We start from the raw sequence: 6,000 nt of genomic DNA on the forward strand, positions 1-6,000 counted from the left end.
GTAGTTCCAAAAATCTCTCCTGATCGGCACTGTGCCGAAAATTTCGCTACACAACCCCTTTGTCCTTGCTTGAGCTTCAGGTAGACGCCGGTTTGCAGCCAGAAAGCGGACAGCAGCAACTTTCAACTAGATTTGTAGTACTCAAACAACTCAGTAAAACAGCATGCATCTTTTGCAGAACTGGAAAAACTCGACCGTGACAGGATTCGGAACCTGCAATCTTCGGATCCGAAGTCCGACGCCTTATCCATTAGGCCACACGGTCACTGGCGCAATATGCTTCCCCACACACACCTCATTGTCGCCATTTGTACGCTTGCCGGAATGAATTTCCCATCTTTGACGCAATTCTCCATCTCCAATTTCAGTACTAAAAAGGCGACGCTACTTCTTGCTGTGTCCCATCGCAAGTTACATTCAAGCCCTTGTGACGCTGATCAAACAAGAGGTTGCAAATCAGCTTCAATCGCTTACTGCCATCTCAGTCGCTTGCAGAAGGTGCCTCACCCTATGTCATACAATGGCGAGTTGCCTCTATTACCAAAGCGGCGGCGGCGCCGACGACGGACGACGACAACCGCGAGGGTCTCTACCAGGGGTAGAAAATACATCACAAGAACTAAGTATTCCACGTCGGCATTCTCCGGAGACTGCCAAAAGCAGCAGTTTCTGGTGCCTACTTTAATAGCACCGTTCGCACTATTCATTTGCGAGAGCATTTCTTAAATACCGAACCCATTCATAATTTTTTATATCCTTGACCGCTTTTTTCGAAAGATCTACGTTAGAAGGGGCTGTTACAAAATTCTTTTGCCTCCTGTGAGTATCGAACTCACGACCTCTGGTTTACGAGACCAGCGCTCTGCCACTGAGCTAAGGAGGCGCCGCCTAGTGCACATTTCGGGTACTTCAATCTTATGGACCAGTCAATCGGAGCCCTTCAGCTGGAAACGCACCGCATTAGCGACCATTATTTGTATTTAGTTAGCACTGCTGCTGCTTTCCTACACATCTCACACGATATCGATGTACGCCTAAAATTCCAAAACAACACTTTATTTCATTTCAGAGCTACTTTCAGCTTCAAAAACCATTCCTCTGATATTCATACGAAGCTAGGCATCGTCGTAACCCGTTACGTTCATTACGCAAGGCTCACGAGAGGGGCGCAGGTTGCATCCGCGTAGACACAAAATTTTGCGCCGCCCAGCGTGGGGCTCGAACCCACGACCCTGAGATTAAGAGTCTCATGCTCTACCGACTGAGCTAGCCGGGCTCCACACAACGCGTCACGAGCCATACAGTATTTATGCGACCTGCGACCATCTATGGAAGATCCTTTTGACTACAGCTTATTTCCTGCTGCCACAAATGAGCTACAATTCCTATTCAATGAAATAAATTTTCCGAAAGGCATCAAATCTACTTGAAATGATACGTGGCTATCAGCACCATTATTCAACACACATGCTCGACTGTGCGCAGACGCCTGTGGCGTAGCTCTTGGGTCCTGAGTCAGACGCAGTAGTTCCAAAAAATCTCTCCTGATCGGCACTGTGCCGAAAATTTCGCTACACAACCCCTTTGTCTTGCTTGAGCTTCCAGGTAGACGCCGGTTTGCAGCCAGGAAGCGGACAGCAGCAACTTTCAACTAGATTTGTAGGTACTCAAACAACTCAGTAAAACAGCATGCATCTTTTGCAGAACTGGAAAAACTCGACCGTGACAGGATTCGAACCTGCAATCTTCGGATCCGAAGTCCGACGCCTTATCCATTAGGCCACACGGTCACTGGCGCAATATGCTTCCCCACACACACCTCATTGTCGCCATTTGTACGCTTGCCGGAATGAATTTCCCATCTTTGACGCAATTCTCCATCTCCAATTTCAGTACTAAAAAAGGCGACGCTACTTCTTGCTGTGTCCCATCGCAAGTTACATTCAAGCCCTTGTGACGCTGATCAAACAAGAGGTTGCAAATCAGCTTCAATCGCTTACTGCCATCTCAGTCGCTTGCAGAAGGTACCTCACCCCTATGTCATACAATGGCGAGTTGCCGCTATTACCAAAGCGGCGGCGGCGCCGACGACGACGACAACCGCGAGGGGTCTCTACCAGGGGTAGAAAATACATCACAAGAACTAAGTATTCCACGTCGGCATTCTCCGGAGACTGCCAAAAGCAGCAGTTTCTGGTGCCTACTTTAATAGCACCGTTCGCACTATTCATTTGCGAGAGCATTTCTTAAAATACCGAACCCATTCATAATTTTTTATATCCTTGACCGCTTTTTTCGAAAGATCTACGTTAGAAGGGGCTGTTACAAAATTCTTTTGCCTCCTGTGAGGATCGAACTCACGACCTCTGTTTACTAGACCAGCGCTCTGCCACTGAGCTAAGGAGGCGCCGCTAGTGCACATTTCGGGTACTTCAATCTTATGGACCAGTCAATTCGGAGCCCTTCAGCTGGAAACGCACCGCATTAGCGACCATTATTTGTATTTAGTTAGCACAGCTGCTGCTTTCCTACACATCTCACACGATATCGATGTACGCCTAAAATTCCAAAACAACACTTTTATTTCATTTCAGAGCTACTTTCAGCTTCAAAAACCATTCCCTCTGATATTCATACGAAGCTAGGCATCGTCGTAACCCGTTACGTTCATTACGCAAGGCTCACGAGAGGGGCGCAGGTTGCATCCGCGTAGACACAAAATTTTGCGCCGCCCAGCGTGGGGCTCGAACCCACGACCCTGAGATTAAGAGTCTCATGCTCTACCGACTGAGCTAGCCGGGCTCCACACAACGCGTCCACGAGCCATACAGTATTTATGCGACCTGCGACCATCTATGGAAGATCCTTTTGACTACAGCTTATTTCCTGCTGCCTACAAATGAGCTACAATTCCTATTCAATGAATAAATTTTCCGAAAGGCATCAAATCTACTTGAAATTATACGTGGCTATCAGCAACCATTATTCAACACACATGCTCGACTGTGCGCAGACGCCTGTGGCGTAGCTCTTGGGTCCTGAGTCAGACGCAGTAGTTCCAAAAATCTCTCCTGATCGGCACTGTGCCGAAAATTTCGCTACACAACCCCTTTGTCTTGCTTGAGCTTCAGGTAGACGCCGGTTTGCATCCAGGAGCGGACAGCAGCAACTTTCAACTAGATTGTAGTACTCAAACAACTCAGTAAAACAGCATGCATCTTTTGCAGAACTGGAAAAACTCGACCGTGACAGGATTCGAACCTGCAATCTTCGGATCCGAGTCCGACGCCTTATCCATTAGGCCACACGGTCACTGGCGCAATATGCTTCCCCCCACACACCTCATTGTCGCCATTTGTACGCTTGCCGGAATGAATTTCCCATCTTTGACGCAATTCTCCATCTCCAATTTCAGTACTAAAAAGGCGACGCTACTTCTTGCTGTGTCCCATCGCAAGTTACATTCAAGCCCTTGTGACGCTGATCAACAAGAGGTTGCAAATCAGCTTCAATCGCTTACTGCCATCTCAGTCGCTTGCAGAAGGTACCTCACCCTATGTCATACAATGGCGAGTTGCCGCTATTACCAAAGCGGCGGCGGCGCCGACGACGACGACAACCGCGAGGGTCTCTACCAGGGGTAGAAATTACATCACAAGAACTAAGTATTCCACGTCGGCATTCTCCGGAGACTGCCAAAAGCAGCAGTTTCTGGTGCCTACTTTAATAGCACCGTTCGCACTATTTCATTTGCGAGAGCATTTCTTAAATACCGAACCCATTCATAATTTTTTATATCCTTGACCGCTTTTTCGAAAGATCTACGTTAGAAGGGGCTGTTACAAAATTCTTTTGCCTCCTGTGAGGATCGAACTCACGACCTCTGGTTTACTAGACCAGGCGCTCTGCCACTGAGCTAAGGAGGCGCCGCCTAGTGCACATTTCGGGTACTTCAATCTTATGGACCAGTCAATCGGAGCCCTTCAGCTGGAAACGCACCGCATTAGCGACCATTATTTGTATTTAGTTAGCACAGCTGCTGCTTTCCTACACATCTCACACGATATCGATGTACGCCTAAAATTCCAAAAACAACACTTTTATTTCATTTCAGAGCTACTTTCAGCTTCAAAAACCATTCCTCTGATATTCATACGAAGCTAGGCATCGTCGTAACCCGTTACGTTCATTACGCAAGGCTCACGAGAGGGGCGCAGGTTGCATCCGCGTAGACACAAAATTTTGCGCCGCCAGCGTGGGGCTCGAACCCCACGACCCTGAGATTAAGAGTCTCATGCTCTACCGACTGAGCTAGCCGGGCTCCACACAACGCGTCCACGAGCCATACAGTATTTATGCGACCTGCGACCATCTATGGAAGATCCTTTTGACTACAGCTTATTTCCTGCTGCCACAAATGAGCTACAATTCCTATTCAATGAAATAAATTTTCCGAAAGGCATCAAATCTACTTGAAATTATTACGTGGCTATCAGCACCATTATTCAACACACATGCTCGACTGTGCGCAGACGCCTGTGGCGTAGCTCTTGGGTCCTGAGTCAGACGCAGTAGTTCCAAAAATCTCTCCTGATCGGCACTGTGCCGAAAATTTCGCTACACAACCCCTTTGTCTTGCTTGAGCTTCAGGTAGACGCCGGTTTGCAGCCAGGAAGCGGACAGCAAGCAACTTTCAACTAGATTTGTAGTACTCAAACAAACTCAGTAAAACAGCATGCATCTTTTGCAGAACTGGAAAAACTCGACCGTGACAGGATTCGAACCTGCAATCTTCGGATCCGAAGTCCGACGCCTTATCCATTAGGCCACACGGTCACTGGCGCAATATGCTTCCCCCCCACACACCTCATTGTCGCCATTTGTACGCTTGCCGGAATGAATTTCCCATCTTTGACGCAATTCTCCATCTCCAATTTCAGTACTAAAAGGGCGACGCTACTTCTTGCTGTGTCCCATCGCAAGTTACATTCAAGCCCTTGTGACGCTGATCAAACAAGAGGTTGCAAATCAGCTTCAATCGCTTACTGCCATCTCAGTCGCTTGCAGAAGGTACCTCACCCTATGTCATACAATGGCGAGTTGCCGCTATTACCAAAGCGGCGGCGGCGCCGACGACGACGACAACGCGAGGGTCTCTACCAGGGGTAGAAAATACATCACAAGAACTAAGTATTCCACGTCGGCATTCTCCGGAGACTGCCAAAAGCAGCAGTTTCTGGTGCCTACTTTAATAGCACCGTTCGCACTATTCATTTGCGAGAGCATTTCTTAAATACCGAACCCATTCATAATTTTTTATATCCTTGACCGCTTTTTTCGAAAGATCTACGTTAGAAGGGGCTGTTACAAAATTCTTTTGCCTCCTGTGAGGATCGAACTCACGACCTCTGGTTTACTAGACCAGCGCTCTGCCACTGAGCTAAGGAGGCGCCGCCTAGTGCACATTTCGGGTACTTCAATCTTATGGACCAGTCAATCGGAGCCCTTCAGCTGGAAACGCACCGCATTAGCGACCATTATTTGTATTTAGTTAGCACAGCTGCTGCTTTCCTACACATCTCACACGATATCGATGTACGCCTAAAAATTCCAAAACAACACTTTTATTTCATTTCAGAGCTACTTTCAGCTTCAAAAACCATTCCTCTGATATTCATACGAAGCTAGGCATCGTCGTAACCCGTTACGTTCATTACGCAAGGCTCACGAGAGGGGCGCAGGTTGCATCCGCGTAGACACAAAATTTTGCGCCGCCCAGCGTGGGGCTCGAACCCACGACCCTGAGATTAAGAGTCTCATGCTCTACCGACTGAGCTAGCCGGGCTCCCAACACAAACAGCGTCACGAGCCATACAGTATTTATGCGACCTGCGACCATCTATGGAAGATCCTTTTGACTACAGCTTATTTCCTGCTGCCACAAATGAGCTACAATTCCTATTCAATGAAATAAATTTTCCGAAAGGCATCAAATCTACT

At 47.8% G+C, this 6,000-nt stretch overlaps 11 non-coding genes across 11 annotated transcripts; all 11 read right to left on the bottom strand.

Annotated features, from left to right (window-relative positions):
- Positions 1–191: 191 nt before the first annotated feature.
- Positions 192–265, bottom strand: Trnar-ucg. The gene has a single exon. It is a non-coding gene; the product is annotated as a tRNA-Arg (tRNA).
- Positions 266–811: 546 nt separating this feature from the next.
- Positions 812–883, bottom strand: Trnat-cgu. Its single transcript has one exon. It is a non-coding gene; the product is annotated as a tRNA-Thr (tRNA).
- Positions 884–1,203: 320 nt separating this feature from the next.
- On the bottom strand, positions 1,204–1,276 carry Trnak-cuu. The gene has a single exon. It is a non-coding gene; the product is annotated as a tRNA-Lys (tRNA).
- Positions 1,277–1,717: 441 nt separating this feature from the next.
- Trnar-ucg lies at positions 1,718–1,790 on the bottom strand. The gene has a single exon. It is a non-coding gene; the product is annotated as a tRNA-Arg (tRNA).
- A 546-nt stretch (positions 1,791–2,336) lies between these two features.
- Trnat-agu lies at positions 2,337–2,407 on the bottom strand. Its single transcript has one exon. It is a non-coding gene; the product is annotated as a tRNA-Thr (tRNA).
- A 322-nt stretch (positions 2,408–2,729) lies between these two features.
- Trnak-cuu lies at positions 2,730–2,802 on the bottom strand. Its single transcript has one exon. It is a non-coding gene; the product is annotated as a tRNA-Lys (tRNA).
- A 1,051-nt stretch (positions 2,803–3,853) lies between these two features.
- Positions 3,854–3,926, bottom strand: Trnat-agu. The gene has a single exon. It is a non-coding gene; the product is annotated as a tRNA-Thr (tRNA).
- Positions 3,927–4,245: 319 nt separating this feature from the next.
- Trnak-cuu lies at positions 4,246–4,321 on the bottom strand. Its single transcript has one exon. It is a non-coding gene; the product is annotated as a tRNA-Lys (tRNA).
- Positions 4,322–4,763: 442 nt separating this feature from the next.
- Positions 4,764–4,836, bottom strand: Trnar-ucg. Its single transcript has one exon. It is a non-coding gene; the product is annotated as a tRNA-Arg (tRNA).
- A 542-nt stretch (positions 4,837–5,378) lies between these two features.
- Positions 5,379–5,450, bottom strand: Trnat-agu. The gene has a single exon. It is a non-coding gene; the product is annotated as a tRNA-Thr (tRNA).
- A 322-nt stretch (positions 5,451–5,772) lies between these two features.
- Trnak-cuu lies at positions 5,773–5,845 on the bottom strand. Its single transcript has one exon. It is a non-coding gene; the product is annotated as a tRNA-Lys (tRNA).
- Between the last annotated feature and the right edge of the window lie 155 nt (positions 5,846–6,000).

This window comes from Schistocerca piceifrons, unplaced genomic scaffold (genome assembly GCF_021461385.2).
Source record: "Schistocerca piceifrons isolate TAMUIC-IGC-003096 unplaced genomic scaffold, iqSchPice1.1 HiC_scaffold_1813, whole genome shotgun sequence".
Taxonomy (NCBI): Eukaryota; Metazoa; Arthropoda; class Insecta; order Orthoptera; family Acrididae; genus Schistocerca; species Schistocerca piceifrons.